The sequence below is a fragment of the Aotus nancymaae genome, unplaced genomic scaffold (genome assembly GCF_030222135.1).
Source record: "Aotus nancymaae isolate 86718 unplaced genomic scaffold, 86718_ANA_hifiasm-v0.15.2.pri h1tg000046l, whole genome shotgun sequence".
Classification (NCBI taxonomy): domain Eukaryota; kingdom Metazoa; phylum Chordata; class Mammalia; order Primates; family Aotidae; genus Aotus; species Aotus nancymaae.
Window position 1 is genome coordinate 6,533,318 of NW_026988460.1, and position 18,719 is coordinate 6,552,036.

General features: G+C 44.7%; 1 non-coding gene and 1 pseudogene across 1 annotated transcript; both read left to right on the forward strand.

Annotated features, from left to right (window-relative positions):
• The first annotated feature begins 13,464 nt into the window (after positions 1-13,464).
• On the forward strand, positions 13,465-13,579 carry LOC135268909 (small nucleolar RNA U13; annotated as a pseudogene).
• Positions 13,580-17,223: 3,644 nt separating this feature from the next.
• LOC135268912 (U1 spliceosomal RNA) lies at positions 17,224-17,387 on the forward strand. Its single transcript, XR_010337255.1, has one exon. It is a non-coding gene; the product is annotated as a U1 spliceosomal RNA (small nuclear RNA).
• The last annotated feature ends 1,332 nt before the right edge of the window (positions 17,388-18,719 follow it).

The following is an 18,719-nucleotide window of genomic DNA, read 5'->3' on the forward strand; positions in this document are numbered from 1 at the left end:
TGGTTGTTGTTTTGTGGCAGGATCTCGCTCTGTTGCCCAGGCTGGAGTGCGGTGGCACAATCTCTGCTCACTGCAAACTCCGCCTCCTGGGTTCAATCTTTTCTCGTGCCTCAGCCTCCCAAATAGTCAGGATTACAGACGTGCAAAACCACACCCAGCTAATTTTTGTATTTTTAGTAGAGATGGGGTTTCACCATGTTGGCCAGGCTGGCTCAGGTGTTTCTTTATAGCAATGTGAAAACTGACTAATACTATAGGAGAAAAGGTAAACACATTTATTACATGCACAAAGGCATTACATGAAAGAATAGTGAATACCCCAAAACCCAGTAAGAAAGATCTAGAAGCTCAGATCCTGTCTTCATGTATGACAGGGGAGGGGGGCATACGCAACTTAAGGGACAATAGATGATTTTGGGGAAAGATGAATGGGCCCTCAGCAGAATACGTGACAACCTGTGACAAAGTCTGTCTCGGTGTGGCATCGACCTCCCATCCCCTCTCCTGTGATAGGAGCCAATCTTCCCTGGTTGAGATTCCAGGGGAGGGGATCCATGACCCCTGAGTTTCTTTTGGAGGAGTTCTCTTCAGGCAGATAAAGGGAGCCCAGAGAAAGCTCTACCTGTATTGCTATTCCCCAAGTGCCCTTGTGTCAAAGCAATCAGAATACCAAGGCAGCATGTTTTGGGGTGACATGTCCTGAATGTCTTCATTTGGTAATTGCTGCAAGAAGGCAGAAAATTCTAGAATGTTGTCTGGAATTTCTAGCTTCAGTGAGACAGACAGCTGGTGGTACTATTCAGCAAGATAGAAAACCTTGCTTAAGGAAAGTCACCTTCATTGAACACAAAATTTGATTCTTAGCTTCCCAGCAGCAAAGGCAAAAGGAAAATAAGATAAATGACCTCATCTGACCTCATCACAGGGTTCTCTAAAATGAGCCACACCAGTGCACTGTAGAAACCAAACTTCCTCACACAAGGGGATTGATGGAGGGGATCTCCGTAGAAAGGACTGCGAACCAAATAAAAGACAGGCCTGTGGCAGTAGTTCAATAAAAGATGCAGAAATGTTCTTTGCAGGCCTGTTCTGTATATCAGTATCGACCCCTGATAAAAGCCAAGAGCAAGATATTAAATCACAGCTCTGTAGAGTCATTTGTTTAAAAAAAGTCAGTGTAACGGCCTCTGGGTACCTCACTTGCTAAAGAGTTTTGAGCTCCCAGCATCTAGAAAAGTGAGAGACTGGACAAATGAAAGGAACTTACACTCATTAATACATTTTAAAAACTTGAAATTAGGAGTTCAAGATCTTAGTGTGCAAATTAGTGCCCCAGGATAATTTTAAAAGGAGAAATATGAAAGTCCCAATTCTAGCAAATACCATTAACAACACAATCAAATGACTTAGGGCTTCATTTTTTAAATGTTGAAGCAATTAGAATCCATTGTGGGCCAGGCGCAGTGACTCGAGCCTGTAATCACATCACTTTCGGGAGGCCGAGGCAGACAGATCACTTGAAGTCAGGAGTTCAAGACCAGCCTGGCCAACATGGTGAAACCCCATCTCTACTAAAAATATAAAATTAGCCAGGCATGGTGGCATGCACTGTAATCTCAGTTACCTGGGGGGCTGAGGCGGGAGAATCGCTTGAACCCGGGGTGCAGAGGCTGCAGTGAACCAAGATCGTGCCACTGCACTCCAGTCTGAGCAACAGAGCGAAGCTCCATCTCAAAAAATAATAATAATAAAAAAAGAATCCATTGTGAGTTTTTTTTAATTAAATTTTTTTCTGATTACTAAAGTGGTTCAGGTTTATTATAGAAATTGGAAAATTTCAGAGAAATGGAAAGAAAAAAGTTACCTCTAATAACAGCTAAGATATCTTACTGCTGTTAATACTGTGGCATATATATATCTTTCCAATCATTTTTCTAGGCCTACATATAAGCAAATACTTTTCTCTTAAAAGAATTAGGATAAGGCTGGATCGACTGTTTTATATTCTACTTTTTTTCACTACATTTTCTAATGACAAATAGAAGCCTTTGTTTCAAAGGAATTTAATGTTCCAACGACCTCTCTCAATTTCTCAAAATTTGTGTTTCTGTCACTTGTGTGGACTTTGGTGTAGTAACTCTGCTTGTTCAACTAGCTTCCTGAAAAACAGAAGAGAGGTTGGTGAACTTGACTTTTTCTTGCCAAGGACTTAATCGTGTCATTTATAATAGAGATCTTGGGGCCTGGCATTTTAGCACATAGAGAAAGAAATATGCTAATGCACTGTCCTTCACAGAGAGCACAAGAATAATTAGCCACCCCAGGGCCACTCCTAAACAGGTTGTTGCAGCCTGCTGCCTCCCTTCCTGGGGAACTTTCCAGGGGGCAATTCTTCCCTGGTTACTATTCTACTGGCATGCAACCTCAATGCTTCCTTTCTCTTCCCTGCAATGCCATTGTGGCAGATTGTAAAAAGGGACACAATGCTACTTCTCTCATCAGAGATTAAGTTTATTTTCTTAGCCCTTGAATCAGGGCTGACCTTGTGATTTTTGTTGATCCCTAGAAGTGGCAGATGTGACAATGTGTTGGTTCAGAGCCTAGGACTTAAGAGGTCTTACTATTCTTGTTGCTCCTTTCCACCAACATGCAAACAAGCCTGGACTAGCCTGTTGGGTGAGAAAAAAAACACGTGGAGAGAGGCCCCATTCATTCCAGCCAAGACCATTATAAACCAGCAGCCCCACTGATCATGGGGAGCCCAGTGGAAACTAGCTAAACCCAGGCCAGACCAGAAGAACTGAAACTGATGACTTACTAGACTGAGAGCTAAATAAATAGTAGTTGTTTTGAATTAGTAAGCTTTAGGGTAGTTGATTACACAAGAAAGGCTGGCTGATACAATCACTGAGCATATCTGAGGTGGATGTAAGTGCATTGTTGTATGTAAGAATTTGAGAAGCTGGGTGCAGTAGTTCACATCAGTAATCCCAACACTTTGGGAGGCCAAGGCAGGAGGATTGCTTGAGCCCAGGAGTTCAAGGCCAGCCCAGGCAAGATACCAAGACCCTATCTAAAAAAAAAAGAAAAATTAGCCAGGCATGGTGGTGCATACCTGTGTTCCTAGTTACTTGGAAGGCTAAAGTGGGAGGATTGCTTGAATTCAAGAGGTTGAAGCTGTCGTGAACTGTGATTATATCACTGCACTCTAGCCTAAGCCACAGAATGAGACTCAGTATACACACACACACACACAAACACAAAGAACTTGAGAGTTGGAAAGTTTCACTGAGGACGCTGGGTAAGACACACAAAGACAAAAACTGTATCTATTTTGATTATGGGCACTAGTAGGTGATCCCTAAATGATACTAATGCCATTTGTTAAACGCTTACTATATACCTGGTGCTATGCAACATGCCTTTACACTAATTGTTACTTTATCATAAACAGAATAAAGAAACCTCTGTCCCCCACTCCCCCACAAAAATGCGCACATTTCAATCCCCAGAACCTGTGAATATGTTATTTTACATGGCAAAAGGAATTTTGAAGATGTGATTGAGTTAAGGATCTTTAAACGGAGAGATTATCTTGATAATCCAGGTGAGCCCAATGTAATCACTAGGGTCCTTATAACAGGGAGGCAGGAGATTCAAAGTCAAATAAAGGAGATGTGACTATGGAAACAGGATGGAGTGATGTGCTCTCAAGATGGAGGAAGAGGCCACAAGCCAAGGAATGCAGGCAGCCTCTGGAAGCTGTGAAAGGCGGGGAAAAGAATTCTCCCCAGAAAACTCCAGAGGGAACCATCCCTTCTAATACACTGATCTCAAATTTCATACTACTAGCACTGCAAGAAAGTAAATTTGTGTTGTGCTAAGCCACAAAATTTGTTACAGCAGCAATAGTAAGCTAATAGAGATTTAATTCCCATGAAACCTTATAAAGTACACACTGCTGTCATCATTTCCATTTTACTCATGAGAAAACGGATCCTCAGATCAGCTAAGTAACTTTCCCAGCAGTTAAGTGGCAGCACTATGTCTAAACTGCCTCCTAAAGTTTATACTCTAGAACCTCCCACTGGGTCAGAGAAAGAGTACTGGATTTGAAGTCCAGATAGGTTGCACCTCTATAAAAAATGGGAATGGGGAGTTAGATCAGATGATTTCAAATGATCCCTTCCTGTTCTAATTTTCTATGACTTTTAAACACTGGCTTATCATCTCTCAGTGCCAGATTTCCAAACTTGCAAGAGGAGCAGGTAGGACTCAGAGGGGCTCAGTCACGCGTGAAGAAGGAGTCAAAAGAAATCTCCAGAAATGGCATGGGGACCATATCAAACTAAGACTTTTAAAAAAGATAACAGCTGTCAGAATTTTAGTAGATAGTTCCACGGTCCCCTGAAATCCACAGAATGAGCACTGTGGTGGCCTCCCCACCCTCCACCTGCCCAGCTCTAATGCAGCTCAGGTTTTGCAAGGAATTGACCCAGCTCATCTCCAGGATGGGCTGTGATTGGCCCAAGCCCTTCACTGTAATCTCATCTCCCTTGCCACAGTGATGAATAAGAGTGATATTCAGGATTTCTGTTCAGTGATTGGAGAAGGAGAGCTCTCTCTTATTCCTGAGCATATAGGATGCAGATATGAGGCCTGGGACAGCTGTAGCCACTTTGTTACAATGAGGGAAGCCAGTCTGAGGATAAAGCCGGTGCACAGAGAAGGGAAGAATGGAGAAACTTACAGAGAAACTGAGCCACATCCTTGATCAAACTATTCCTGAAGTCTAACCTTCCTCTGAACCTTCAAGCAATAAAACCTAATAAATTCTCTTTATGGTTCAAGACAGTTTTAGCAGCTTTGTTTTTTATGCTTGATTTTCAAAGCAAAACTATCCTAACAGACACCGACCAGTCACCTCTAAAGTACCTAAGTAGAGAGGCAGATATAGGCAATTTTTCTCACAGTTTAGCTTCCTGGGGGGACCACTCCTGGCCATCTCTCTCCTTACACCTCTTTTCTTCCCTACAATCAACCTTAGCTTCCTGTGTCCTTAAGCACCTGGTTTGATCCTAGCTAGCTCACGCAGATAACTATTTTTCGGTTTTATTTCAGCCTATATTTCTTTGCCCTCTTCTCTACTATTGGCCTCATTGTTATCTTGAGTTTCTTTATCATAAATTCTGGTCTGTCTGATATGCCAGTCTCGTCACCCACGTATCAGTGGTCAGAAACTCTGGGCCCAATCCACCCTTCTCGGAGGACCAGGGAAGGCATAACCTTCCCACTACTTGAGCCCTCTGGGTGAGGAAATGGCCGCAGGGACAGAGGCTCCCGCTGAACTGCCCAAAGTTGGATGAAGTGTCAAGCAGCTAAAGCAGTGAAGGAAGGGTTCTGGATCTCTGATCATCACCAAGCAGAGGCTATACTGACTCACCCGGGGTGTGGTAAGGAAGGCTCCTGACCAAGGGAAAGAGCCAGAGGCGTGAAACTAAAAAGATCTGAATTCCAGTCCCAGCTCTTTCACAACAGGGCTCTGAGGCCTGACCAGTTTGCTTACCTTCTCCGGGCCTCATTTTCTTCATCTGTAAAAAGGGGTTTCAATTGGTTTAGGGATTTTGAACTTGAAATTCATGTAGGAATTTCAGGTGGCCAAAGTTTTCCAGAGAGATTGTCTGTAATTTTCATTATATTTTCCAAGGAGGATATAACACAACATTTTTAGAACTACAGGCCTACATTATCTTAAAGGTTCTTCCCAGCTTTGGCAATCTGTCATTCTAGATGCGCTACTACGGTGGATTCACCATAAAGAATGTATTCAAATGCAGGTGTGGAAGCTGCGAATCATGTAAGTCAGAATTGCCCCAAGCCTTCCAATTTTATGTAAAACTTAGAATTGTATATAAATTCTGATTGCATATTCCCTATACAAGAACTCTTACATACACTAACGTTTGAGAATCATTGAGCTAGACCAGAAGAAGACACAAAGAGAAATTCTGCAGGCTTGTATTTTGGGTACTCAAACCACTCTCCTTTAAAAGAATTATCATCTAGACCCCCAAACCAAAAACTGCACTGTAAAATAAGGTTTATGTCATTCCTAGGCTATGCAAAGCGCTGGTGGAACAGAGGAGAAGCAATCAACACTGCCTGGAAGGGACAGGGGAAGCTGAGGAAGGGTCTGAGAAGGTGATGTCAGGGCATGGCAGGGTGTCCTGGGCAGGGGGAGGGCATGTGTAGAGACCTGCAGGCTCAGGTGCCAGTGTTCAGTGTGCAGTGGGGACTGGAAGGCATGTGGAGAGGTGAAATGGTGGGAGATGGGGCTCGGGAGAAATTGGGGCTGGATTTTCCAGGCTTTGTGAGCTTTGTTAAGGGCTTAGCGCCAGCACTGGCAGGCAGGGCAGAGAGTATATACACACAGGTGGAACGTCAAACAAAGCTCTGGGCAAACACACCCCTGAGCCACATGGAAGAAGAGCCTGGCTGGGTCTCAGGTAGTCTGGGAACAGCCCCCTGGCACATTCCCTATATCTTAGCCCAGAAAACTGGCTGGAGAAAAACAAAGCCTTCTTGGGGAAGTTAAGCTCACTTTGTCCAGGGGTGGCTTATTAGGTTAATAGTGGAGCCCTGCAATAAATGAATGGAAACTGACTATTTACACATGTATTAGTTAACTATTGCTGCATAACGAACTACAGTACCCTTAGGTTCCACATTTGTGGGTTTAACCAACCAACGATGGATCAAAAATATTCAAATAATAATAATACAATACAAAGAATACAAATAAAAAGAATACAGTGTAACTATTCATACATAACATTACATTGTATTAGTAATTCAATGTATTATAAGTAATTCTATATAATTCAATTCATTGTATTATAAGTAATTCTAGAGATGATTTCTAATATACAGGAGGATGTGCATAGGTTATATGCAAATATTATACCCTTTTTAAATCAGGAACTTGAGCATCCACGGATTTTATTATCTCAAGGGGTCCTGGAACCAATCCCTGCAGGTACCAAGGAACCCTCAAATTTAGAGGCTTCAAACAACACACATTTATGATCTCACAGTTTCGTGGGTTAGAAATTTGGGAGCTGATTTGCTGCTATGTGGTTCTGGCTCAGGGTCTCTCATGAGGTTGCTCAAATATCACTGGGGCTAAAGAAAGCTCACTTGGGGTGAGTGGGGCCTCCAAGCTGCTCACTCATATGGCTGTGGGCAGGAGGCCTCAGTTTCTCACCACCTGGGCCTCTCTGGAGGGCTGATTCAGTGTCTTCACAACATGGCAGTTGACTTCCCTCAGAGCAGATGATCCAAGAGAGAGCCAGGAGGAGGTCACAACACCTTTTATGCTCTGATCTTAGATGTTACAAACTGTCAGATCCTCCACACTATTCATTCTAAGTGAGTCTCTAAGTCCAGCCCACACTTTTTAAAGATGGAGTCTTGCTCTGTCACCAAGGCTGGAGTGCAGTGGCGTGATCTCAGCTCACTGCAACCTCCACCTCCCGGGTTCAAGCGATTCTTGTGCCTCAGCCTCTTGAATAGCTGGAATTATAGGCAACCGCCACCATGCCCACCTAATTTTTGTATTTTTAGTAGAGACAGCGTTCTGCCGTGTTGGTAGGCTTTATCTTTTGAAGGGAGAAGTGTCAAAGAATATTGGACATATTTTTAAGCCACCATAAGCCAATCTAAAGTAATAATTTTAGGAATATTCTCAGGTGTCTAGGCAGGCACATTCCTAGGTTAATGATTATCAGAGTCATTGTACATACGAATCATCTGCAGGGTGCTTGGCAAAAGTAAAGATTCCTGTGCCTACTTCCAAAATATTCTATATTAGGAGCTCAGGAGTAGGGTCCAGAAATCTGCATATTTTGCTAAGTTGTCAGGGTATTCCAACACAGATTATTGAGGTCCAGGAATCTGCATTTTGACAAGTCCCCAAGGTTATTTAGTGCTGGTAATCTGTAAAAATACTCACCCTAGAATTGACAATAATTGCCAATTGGTATGGCAGAACTGGAAATTCCAATACATTTGGAAATAACTAAGTGGTTAGAAGGTCGGCCAAAGGCTAAGGCCAGAATAAAGTAGCACATAGGCACAGCTCTCCATGAACACCCACAATGGACAGAGCTCAGCAATCACAACACGTTTCTACTCTCCTTGACCAAGCCCCTGGGAGCTTCTCAACACAGCACTCCAGGCAGCCACCTCTAACCATTCAGAGTTGGCATAGGACTTGAAACCTATTTGAAATCCTTGACCTGAGGCCACACACCCGGGAATCCACTAGTTCTAACACATGACAGTGCTTTAGCGTTCTGGCCAGACAGAGATCTCTTCAGCATGCACAGAGAATGAGCTGGGCACAGCTATGATCAATTTTATAATTGAACAGGGACGATGGGGGTAGGAAGGGGTGTAGGATCTTGGTGGGCGGGAGGCTTACTTGGCTAGCACTCATCCCTGGGAAACTTTGGTCCAGTTCAAATGTTGGGACACTCAAGTAACAGGCTAAGGACAGAGACCTGTACTTCCTCCTGATGAGGAACAGGGTTTAGGAGGTGGCCCAGGGGATGGGCCTTTGTTTAGTTAGCTCTGTCTGGTTCTTCATGGAGCTTTCAGGACGATTGCCAGGAGCCTCTGTGAGTTTCCAGCCATTGTCTGGGCCCCTCTTGCCCTCTTTTTATGAGATGGTTTATGTCTGCTCCTCAGTCCTGGGAGGGAACCAGCACAAGAGTTGCTAAGCAGCTGCTGGAGCCTTTCTGTCTTAAGCCGGGACACTATTGTCTCTCTCTTTATTTCCCATAAGGAGCCGTGACCCAGGTGGTTACTGAACTGCCGCCAAGTCTGCAGTGCTATTGGTCCAGAAAAGGGCAAAGAGTGAACAGAGCCATCAAACAGCGTGAGGAGCAGGTGAGGGGTATGAGGGCCCGGCATTAATAACTGCGGTAAAGCCTGGGCCTCACGCCCTCATAGGCACACAAACGCCCTGCAAGTTCACCTCCACTGCTCAGGGTCTGATTGCCCGCAGGATGGGTGTGGCTTCTCCTGCAGGGACCCGCAGGCTCAGACGCATTTCCCCAGGGCCTTCTGTGGGCTGGAGAATCAGGAAAATGGTTCCCCAAAAGGCTTGACGTGGTATTGTGTTGAACCCCTGGAAAACTGTATCCCCCAAACCTTCCTCGCTTCTGCTGCTTGTCTCTAACTGAGCCGTTTCTAAGGCAATTGTAGCTATATAATTTTCTATTTTTTCCCCACACTTAATCATGCTCCTTGTTTTAAAATAATTTAGAAAATAAAGATGTGAATTAAAAAAACACCCTGTACCCAAAGATAACCACTGTTAGCATTCTGAGATATTCCTTCTAGACTTTTCCTCTCTCTGCATGCATGTGTATGTGAGTGTGTGAGTGTATTTATATATGTGTGTATATATATAAAATCAGGCACTATTGATATTTTGGGTGGGATAAATCTTTTTTTGCAGGGGGCTGTTCTGTGAATTGTAGAATCTTTAACAGCATTCCTGGCCTGCCTACCCACTAGGTGCCAGTAGCACTCCCCACCCCCACTTGTGATAACTAAACATATCTCTAGATATTGCCAAATGTCCCCAGAGGGACGAATCCACCCTCTGTTTAAAATCACTGCTTTGGCCAGGCATCGTGTCTCACTCCTATAATCCCGGCACTTTGGAAGGCTGAGGTGGGAGGATCACTTGAGGTCAGGGGTTCAAGACCAGCCTGGCCAACATAGTGAAACCCCATCTCTACTAAAAATACAAAAATTAGCTGGTAGTGGTGGCATGCGTGTGTAATCCCAGCTACTTGGGAGGCTGAGGCAGGAGAATTGCTTGAACCCAGGAACTGGAGGTTGCAGTGAGTCGAGATCACGCCACTGCACTTCAGCCTGGGCGACAGAGCGAGATGCCGTATGAAAAATTAAAACTAAAATTAAATAAAATCACTGCTCAGACACAGACACACACACACACACACACTCTCACTAAATGAAATCAAATTGTAAATACTTCTTTGTCTTTTAAAAAAATGTACCATGCCACCAACTCTTTCTGTTGTCAGCTATTAGGAATCTACACACCATGATTTGCAATGGCCGCAGAGCCCTCCATCAGTTGGGCTCAATGTGAAGTGATGTACATCACCAGTTCCGTTTTTGGACACTGCATATGTATACTGCACAGCCTGCCTTATAAGCTGCTTTTTAAATTTAAAATATCATGAACATGTTTCCATGTCACAGCTATGGGATGTTGACCAAGCCGTTTCACCTCTCTAAAGCTCCATTTCCTCCTCTGCGGAATGGGGGGTGTACCATGAGAATCCACGACCAGGACGAGTGTCCTGCGCTTAGCACAGACCCTGGCACGGGGGCACCCACAGTAGAGGGCCACAGCTATGTCTAATGTCCTCATTATGGTCCCTACGTCATGGTTTTCCAATGGCTTTTTATGGTCGTCTCTCTTATGCAGACACCATACATTATTAAATTAGTCCCTAATAGTTGGACTTTTAGGTGGTTTCCAAATTTCCACTATCATAAATCACTCTACCATTAATACAATTATGTATCGTTTCCACTGATGTCTGGGGAAATTAGCAAAAGTGAATAAGCCAATCCACCTATCCTAACCTGGGACTTAGGAAACAAAAGACAAATTATTTTCTTAATAATCCAGTTTTAGACAAATTGTATCCCCTTCTTCCTGTTAAGCCCCTCTAGCCCTGCATGTTTATCTGGTCCTGAGTCATGTGCTAACCAGCACCGTAGGACATGGTCCCTAGGCTAAGCCCAGTTTGGTGTTTTACTGCTCCCATGTCAAGCTCATGTCCCCTTCCTTCTGCCTTGAGACCACCCGGGGTTGTATTCAAGTGCCTGCAGGATTCCTCTTCTATTTGGTTTTTAAGTTACGGGTGTGCAATATTTGATGTATATAATGCATGTGTACAGCTTAAAGAGTGATAATAAAATTAATATCCCTGGACAGGCCTGGTGGCTCACACCTGTAATCCCAGCACTTTGGAAGGCCGAGGTGGGGGAGGATTGCTTAAGCCCAGGAGTTCAAGACCAGCCTGGGCAACATAGTGAGATCCCATCTCCTCACAAAACAAAACTAAAAAAATATTAGCCGGGTATTATGGCACATGCCTGTGGTCCCAGCTACTTGGGAGACTAATATGGCAGGATTGCTTGAACCTGGGAGGTTGAGACTGCAGTGAGCCATGATTGTGCCACTGTATTCCAACTTGGGTAACAAAGCAAGACTGTCACAAAAAAATAAATAAATAAATATATATATATATATATATATATATATATATATATATATATATATATCTCCAGGCCAAAAAATAAGAGTCAATACCCAAAACTTCCTAACAGCATGCATCTCTCCTGCTTCCTGGGCGTCTAGGATGGAAGAGGAGGGTCCACTGGGAACACTCCAGCTGGCCTCTTATTGGCTTTGTAGCCTTGGGCACAAGTTAACTCTGGGAGCTAACTGATACAGGAGTGTCCTCTCCTTGAGATGAAAGACTGACCTGCAGATTAAATGAGATGCTTCCTTTGGTAAACCCTGAACCCAGAGCTTGGCACCAAGGAGGTGTCCAAAGCACAGTAGCTAATTGTTTTTGCTATGGTGGAGAGTTTCTGGACAGGGAATTCAGGAACATGGTTATCACTGGCTATGCCAGCCCCTTCGCTGTGTGATCCCAGGGAAGGCAAGCCCTGGGCTTCAGTTTTCTCAGGTGGGAAGTGAAGGCATTGGCCTCACCAGAAAATCTCAAACTTCCTTTCCAGTGGTGACCTGTTGTACTTCTACTAACCATTAAGCTGAGGAAAATGGGTTACAATGAAGCAAGAACTTAATAGAGGGTCACTGTTTACACTGCCTTTAGCTGGCTCCTAGGAACAGACAGTGTGACTGGCCCAAGAGCACATTGCCAGAAGATAATAATCGGGTGAATAATGACAATATTTCCAGCACTTTTTCTGGAGGACCCTGTACTAAGAGCTGCATATATGTCCTTTTATTTAACTCTGAAGTTGAACAAATCGATCTGATAGATTCTATTTTTGTGCCTATTTTATGGAAGTGGAAATTGGGGCTCAGAGAGGTTCTATGGCTTCTCCAAGGTTACGGAGCCCTGGCCTTGTCCATTTGTAAGCTTGTGCTTACGCCAGCACTGCGCAGACCTTCACATGCACCTGCGTCATGCTGGGATCTTGTGGAAATGCAGATTCCAATGCCACAAGTCTGGGATGGAGCCCGAGATCCTACATTTCTAACACATTTCTGGGTGGTGCTGATGCTGGGGTCTTCTCATCACCCTTTGAGTACTGAGACTCAACCACCTATGCACTTTCTGGGAGCCAAGCTGAGCAGGGACTCAAGGTCTGAGACTCGCTGGTTTCAGTCAGCATCAACTTCCTGGCTATTTTTATCACATCCCCAGAAGAGAAAACTATGGGCATCACATACCACACAGGACTGCTTCTGGGTCAGACATACCAGAAGGGAAACGTTTCCTGTTGACAACAACGTTCTAGTTTCTCACTCTGGCAATGTTTACTTTTCCAGGCTTTTGTTGAAACCTCCGCTTCATGTAAGATATGCCCTACTGAGGACGATGACTCAAGACACAAACTCACAGCTGATTTCAGCCATATACCTTCACGCTAGGGTTGGGTGTTCAGCTCATCCCAGGTGTGCTGTCAGATCCCAATCACGGCACCACATTTCTTTTGGCTAACTCTAAGGGTCGATGCTTTATCCTGTTAGTCATGCCCATCAAGTCGGGAAGGGAATTTATATATAGACTACTCCCAGAAAGGAAGCCTTACTTGAGAGTCCAGAGGGAGACACATTTCTTTTTCTCCACAAGTCATCATTTAGTCCATAAAAATGGGCATTTGGGAACCTGGTTCTGGTCTCCCTGGATCCCCTCCTCCTGTCTCCCCAGTTCTGCTGAGGTCCTGGCATAATTTTTCCATCTCTCTGCTCTCCCCTCCCAGGGTCCTGGCTCCATGCTGAAATAGTGGCTGCCAGCCTGTCCTCCAGGATCTTCAGAGGGAAACATACAGACAGGACAATCACGTCTTTCTCTTCCAGAACTGTGATGCGTTATTCTGCCAAGTGGGGGATAGGCAATCTCATCTTCTGATTCTGCTGATACTGCGTCTGCAATGCTCCACGCGGTGTGAGGCTGAATGGGGACATCATGGGATGGGAACAGGGTCCAGCTTGCCCTGAGTAACAAGGAAGGGGAGTGGCCTCGTGTCAAACCAGCCCGAACAGAAGAGGGCGGTTACAGCACGCATGAGAATGTCTGCGTGATGCCGGTGGGAATGCCTCCCAGGTCTGACATTGTGCTGCGAGATGACAGAGTGAATATGTGACAACTGCAGATGCATTCGTAAGAACTGCAGAGATCATGAGTGTGATGATCAGGTGCTCACACACATGTGTGAGATGTGCTCCCCTCGGACCTCATTTCGAAGTCAGCACATTATCTGTCTGACATGCAAACAAACCAAAAAACTGTAGACGCTGTTCTCCTGAGGAAATAATGAGGTATAATGGTTGCTGACCAGTTTGGCCTGGGGCTAAGTCTTTCCACCTTCATTTCTTCCCATGTGCCACAAGACCAAGACTTTAGTCAATACTCGCTACTTCAAAGTTCAGAAAGGCCTTCTATGAATCCAGGCTGCACGCAAATACCCATAGAGCCAGTGTCACAGACTTATGACCCGAGAAGTCACATGCTACAATGCTCTGCCCACACCCTCTGGAAATTCACAATAAATTTTGAACGAGGGACCTACATTTTCATTTTGTATCGGGCCCGGCAAATTACATAGGCAGTCCTGAATTCCAAGGATAGCCACTGGGTTCTCAGACCTCACTTTCTCATATAATGTTGCGATTATAGGCATGAGCCACTGCACCCAGCCTTCCTTCAATTAAAACAGTTTCAAGTCTGTTGCAGTCTGCTGGTAATGGCAGAACCATTTGAAGTCAGGAATTGGACTCAGAGCTGCAAGCTTGGTCTACCTAGAGAAGGAGTTCCTCTCCCTAGGCCAGGACCCTCTGGAAACAGACTCTAGAGAAAGGAATGAGGGACTGTGGTGGGGCCCAGCTCTGCATCTTCAGCTATTTTAACTAGGAGTCAGGGAACCCTGCCATGCCCCACAGTCCGGTGGCAATATTTGTCACTCTGCCAGAAGCATGACTTAAATGTCTCTATCTTCCCATCCTAGGGAAGCTATTTCATTCTGATCAATTTGGCCTGCATTTAATGGATAGTCCCATGTTCAGAAGGGTGTTGTATGAGGCCCAGTGACAGAAGGGGCTAGCGGTAGATTGTGAAGACACATTGTCCCACAGCTCTCAGGGACATTATTGGGACAACTGGGGCAATTTCAGTATAGAATGTGTATTTGACACTATTCTTGTATCAATGTCTGTTTTCTTGGGTGTGATGATGGTGGTTGTGGTTATGTGGGAAGATGCTCCTTGTTTTGGTAGACACATTCTAAAGAATTTACAGGTGAAATTCCACAAAGTCTGCAACTTACTTTCAAATGTTCTGGAAGAAAATGACATATGTAATATATATATTTACATGAGAGTTTTCCTCTGAAATCTCTAGATTCTAAAGTCTAAATATTCTCTAATAATGGATTTAACATGAATTGTGCAACATTGGAGCTTCAAGGTTTGAGAAATCTCTATTTCATGCTGGCTCTATTCCATGTTGACTGTGGAAGTTGGCAGTCATTTCTTTATTAATGAAAACTGACAAATGGACACTATTACCACCTTGTATTGATCAGATTTTACCAGAGGAAATCCAGGATGCTTTGCATGGACAACTGTGTCAATAAAAACAAATTCCCTCTGAGAAAATAAAAATAAATAAAAAAGACTCAGGCTGGGCATCGTGGTTCACATCTATAACCAAGCAGTTTGGGACACTGAAGTAGGAGAATCACTTGATCCCAGGAGTTCGAGACCAGCCTAGATGACCAAGCAAGACTCCATCTCTACAAAATATAAAAATAATTTTTTAAAAATACTCTCTTTCTCACATAGTTCTATCTATATAATCGATCTCATCTATCTATTTATCTATCTATCTATCTATCTACCATCTGTCTATCTATAAAGAGAAAGAAGAGGAAGACAGACAAATAAAGCCAATATGGAGAAACATTATTGATTGACGAGACTGGCTGAAAGTGTATATATTTTTTTCAATATTTCTTTGGCTCGAAATCCTTCTAAATAAAATGTTGGGAGGGAAAATGCACTATCTCTCCCGATGAGGTTGTCATCACTGGGAGATAAGATGTCTATCGTCTTAGTCTGGGTTACCCCAGAAGCAGATCCGGAGATAAAGTTTCAAGTGCAACTTGCTTACTCAGTAAGTGATCCAGCAAACACCAGTGGAAAAGTGAGGTGGGAGAAGGCGGCCAATAAGGAGGATATCATCAGGTCTCTGCCATCTCTGAGAGTCAAGGGAACTTCACACCTGGGAAACTGCAGTCACATAGAATGTCTCAGGTGAGAGCTGGGGTATTTACGCCCAGTGTAGTCATAGTATGGGGGCTGCCCCCATGGGTGTGGCAGCCAGAGAAGACCCCGAGCAGTAGGCATTCAGGCCAGGCAACTAGTAAGTCCTGGCGTCTGCTCCACAATCTTCCATCCATTCATTCAACTGACTTCCACCTAGCGGACCCAGGGCCAGGCCCTCACTAGGCTCTGGGGAAATAGTCCTCATGACAGATACAACCCCTGCTCCCACAGGAGAATGAGAACAAGTAGGGAAAACAAACAAAAACCAGGTAAACAAGAATCGACAACAGAGAAGAAATTACAATTCACTTGGTCATCTAATTGTTGAACTTTTAGTAAGCACCTATTGCATGTTGGTGAGAATTCTAGACATAGGGAATATATAAATAAGAACTGTAGGTCCTCAAGCAATTCATGATTTTTTTTTTCTTTAAGGAAAACAATCTAATTAAAGTTCTCACTGCTCCAGAGGGGTGAGACACTGAAATCCAGCTGCAAGGATATTTAAAGAACAGGCCCATTGCTTACATTTAGCTAGAAAAGCCCCTTTCTTACCCCATCCACCATCCTCCCAGGGTGCTAACTCTAGCCTGAGAACTGACCTGGAGAACTGTCCTTCAATTAACTGAATTTGCTTCTGAAACAATGGCAGCAGAAGGGCACACTCTGGGCTGGGCACAGTGGCTCACGCCTGTAATCTCAGCACTTTGGGAGGCTGAGGCAGGTGGATCACTTGAGGCCAGGAGTTCGAGATCAGCCTGGCCAATATGGTGAAACCTCATCTCTACTAATACTACAAAAATTAGCTGAGGATGGTGGCACATGCCTGTAGTCATAGTTACTTGGGAGGCTGAGGCAGGAGTATCGCTTGAACCTGGGAAGTGGAGGTTGCAATGAGCCGAGATCATGCCATTGCACTCCAGCCTGGAAGACAGAGTGAGACTCTGTGTAAAAAACAAGCAAACAAAAAAAAGGATGCACTCTGTCTCTGTTCTCAAGTCCCAGGCTCTTCTGTGTTTTGTGGTGCCTGTTAGAGCCCTGATGTTCCCCAGAGGAAAGAGGGGCACCTGGGGTCCACCTGTGAAAATCACACCACCTCCCTTCTGCCTGGCTACCTTGGAGACTTTCAAGCATTGTCCCCTTGTCATTTAAAAGTAGAGACATCCACAAAATCTGGTTCAACTCCCTCCTGAACACCAAATGAATAACTGGTACAAGATTCATCATTTAACTGATGATGGCAGTTAAATATTGTGGGATTTCAGCATCAAACACATTGCACTCCCATCATCGTGCCCATCGGGCAACAAGGACAGAGATGAGGTTACATCTCATCTCACGCCTCTCAGGGGTGACACATGCATTACAAACATCAAACGCTGAGCTTTGGGTAGCTGCTGCTGTTTTTTATTTGTTTTGTTTTTAATTTCAGGCATGGTGGTTCAAGCCTGTAGTCCCAGCTACTCTGGAGGCTGAGGCAGGAGGATCTTTGAAATCCTTGAGCCCAAGAATTTGAGGCTGTAGTGAGCTATGATTGTACCACTACCCTCAAGCCTGGGCAATACGGTGAGACCCTATCTCTAAAAAAATTAACTACCTCAAAGGGGAGATACTATGATCATAAAGGTGGTTTCCCCAGGGCAAGTCTTATCCGTTGCACTCCAGATGTGCTGACTCCTGCAATTTCCCCAAATGTGGGAAATTTGACTACATAATTTGTGGTAGTGTGGGACTGTGTTCACGCTCTCCCCAACTAAAAAATAAAAAATTAAAAAAATAAATAAATAAAAATTACACTAAACTAAAAGCAAACAAACAAAAAACCCAAAAGGCAAGAATTAGAGCTTTGGGAATTGCAGACCTATGATTCTGAGCTTGTTTTTCCAATGTGGCATGGAGTGAATCCTTTCCTTTCCGTCAAGTCTCTATTGCTTTCCTGTAACTTGGGTGAGGGAGAACTCACACTTTTTAAAAGGAAACCCTAGGAAAACTATCCATCTGGGCTGTGTGTTGGTTCCTGAATGGTGCCAGGCTGGCAGTAGAAGAAGCTGCGGCCTGAAGGTTGGCTCAACCCCACTCTTCATTGGGCCAGCTCTGGGCAACCCACACCCACACACTGCATTGTTCTGTGCTCAAGAGCTTCCTTGAAGCCTCTCTTCTCTTTCTCTCTCTTGTTTTTTTTTTTTTTGAGACAGTCTTACTCTGTCACCCAGGCTGGAGGGAAGTCACACAATCTCGGCTCACTGCACCTTCCGCCTCTCAGATTCAAGTGATTCTTATGTCTCAGCCTCTGGAGTAGCTGTCTACAGGCCTGTGCCACCACACCAGGCTAATTTTTCTATTTTTTGTAAAGACAGGGTTTTGCCATGTTGGCCAGGCTGGTCTCAAACACCTGGCCTCAAGTGATCCACCTGCCTCAACCTCCTAAAGCGCTGGGATTACAGGCATGAGCCACCGCCCCCGGCCTCTTTTCTTTCTCTTTTGCAAATACTCTGTCTGAGGGCCCTGTGGGCTCTGCATCTGTCTAGGCTGTGCTCCTCATAGCTGGCCTCCAGCCTCTCCACACAGCAGTCACAGGGAGCCTCCTAAATGCACATCTACTGATGGGGGCTTCTCTGCCAAGGCCATCAGCTGCTCCCTGTGCTCCTTGGGAGGAGGGAGGAAGCCTGTCCTCCTTCACACAATGTCAAAGCCCCCACCAGGGCCCCAGCTCTCCAACCCCAGCCCCATCTCTCCCTTCCTCCAACTTTGCATCCAGGCAAAGAGAATTACCTGCTGTACCTCTAACAGTCCGAGACACCTGCAAATGCAGTTGCTTCCACCTGGAAAGGACTTCTTCCTTTTGCCTGCTCACCTTCCCAAACCCCTCTTTTCACATAACCCATTTTTCCTCCTTGCTCTAGACTTTGCTTAAATATCACCTCCTCTAGCTGGCCTTGCCTGACCCCTGATACTTGAGTGAGATGCTCCCCATAGGCTCCCCTATCACAGTAGCCAGGGATGGGTTTGCCATTTTACCTGTGCCTCACAGAGCTACTGGTGTGGAATAAATGTGTGAAGGATACGTGGATGAGTATGCGGATGG